The sequence below is a fragment of the Takifugu rubripes genome, chromosome 7, assembly GCF_901000725.2.
Source record: "Takifugu rubripes chromosome 7, fTakRub1.2, whole genome shotgun sequence".
In the NCBI taxonomy this organism is placed as follows: domain Eukaryota; kingdom Metazoa; phylum Chordata; class Actinopteri; order Tetraodontiformes; family Tetraodontidae; genus Takifugu; species Takifugu rubripes.
In genome coordinates this window covers 5,458,113-5,460,051 of record NC_042291.1, presented here as the reverse complement: position 1 = coordinate 5,460,051, position 1,939 = coordinate 5,458,113, and positions in this window count along the sequence as shown.

Here is a 1,939-nt window from a genome sequence, read left to right as displayed (position 1 = left end):
GTCATCCTACATTCTTCTGCTCTCCATCATCAGAAAGGTTACCTGAGTTACCACTGAAGCTCTGACCCACCACAGGAGAACCATCCTTGACCATCGAGGACCACAAGAGAAGGTTCTTCCTGGAGGATCGTCTCGTGTTCCATGAGGAACCACCAATCCAGCTCTCGGTCCTGGGGGGGGGGGGTTCTACTGCTGGACCCTGCCAGCAGGGGTTTTAAAGGACTGTTTGTTCTGAAGTGCAGAGGATCACGGGGGGGTCACAGCAGCCCAGATGGACCACCAGATTCAGTTTGCTGCCTCTGATCGGTGGACAGATTAGCGCTGGTTTGTTGTGGCTCCTCCCCCGTCCCCCCCCCCCCCACCTGACCCCATCCTCCTCCAGCCCCTGGTTTAAACTGTTTAAGGCGATCGAATTCTGCCCATCCACCTGGCGTGGTCGGAGGGGTCGCGGGGGCTTCTGACCCCGGCCTGATTGGAAAGGTTGTGGAAGGGGGGGGGGGGACTCCATAATGAATAGAGGTCCTGCTAAACAGATCCGAGCCTCTAAATATGAGCTTAAAACTCCTCTGCCTTCATTTCTGGGGATTGCGTAATCCCTTTAGCATTTATCATTGTTCTGCTAATGAAAGTGATCTTTGCGACCACGTCTGATCGGTTTCTAATTAGATCCACTCTGATCCGGAGAGGTGGAGCCACGGCTCCCAGAGCCGTGCTGAGGGCTCCTCCCGGGGAGGGCTGCGGCCCCGCTCCGGTGGAATCCGTGCTCAGCACTTCTGCACCAGCTCCACCACAGCAAAGAAAAATTTGATTAATCGCCGTCCCTCCGCCTCTCAGTCCAAATATTGGGAGAGACGGAGGCCGGGTGACAGGACAGATACATCAGGCTGGAGGGCGCGGGCCCCCGGCCCAGCACGGGCCTTTCTGATCCTGGAACAGGATCTCCACGTACGGCCAAGGTGTGGAGGACTCACAACTGCCTCGTCTTCATTTGGCCATAACGAGGGAGAGGGGGAGGACTGTGGGTGGGTGGGGGGGATTCAGCCAGCTCGCTAGGCTGGGCCGAGACGTATCGATTGATTTCCCAATAGCCTCTGGTCCACGAGCGGCGAACCCTGGCCCCCGGTTGCTAGGTGACCACACCATCCAAGATGAAGAGCGGGGTGATGAAGGGTGACAGCAGCTCTGGGGGTCAGCGGGGGCACCGGTCATTCCGCAGCCCCTCTGGGACGCTCCGGACATGCAGATACTGCGGTGAAACCGGAGCGCGGGATGCAGGCGGCGAAAACAATACCGGAGCGCCGCCATCTTGGTGCAGCGCGGCGCCGATCGATGCAGCGCGGAAATGCAGCAGGAGATGATGGGAGGTTTTCATCACAAACAGTGAGGACACCTGGATGGTTCCAGGGGAGCCGGAGAGGAAAACAACCATTCCATAAACGCCATTTAAACAGTCCCAAACAGACGCCGGCGTCCGGGAAACAGAGCTTACGGACCGTTCAGCATCGGTGGAATCATGCTCCCCGAAGCCTTGGGCGCCATAAATTTACATCGCAGCTCCGTTAAAATGAAATATCCTGTGGTCAGGAGGGACAACGTTGGTCGGGATTCAGAGCTCTATTATCGGGTTCGGACCAAAACAGACGCCCGGAACGTCTGTAAAAGAACCTTATTGGAAGTGAGATTAAATAAACCTCAGATTTAATGAGGCGCCTAATGAACTCCTGAATACACGGCAGAACCTGGATGCAGGAATTCAAGAGGAATATTCCTCATAAAGGGGAGATGGAGAGATCCTGGAGCAGATCCGGGTGGTCCAGCAGGCTCGGGGGGGGGGTCGGGGCTTTTGGTTCTGTCCAGAGAGTTACACATTCAAGGGGGAGAACTGAAATTACCGACTCATTCCACCCTCCTTTGGTCCAGAGATGCCATTAAAATTCCA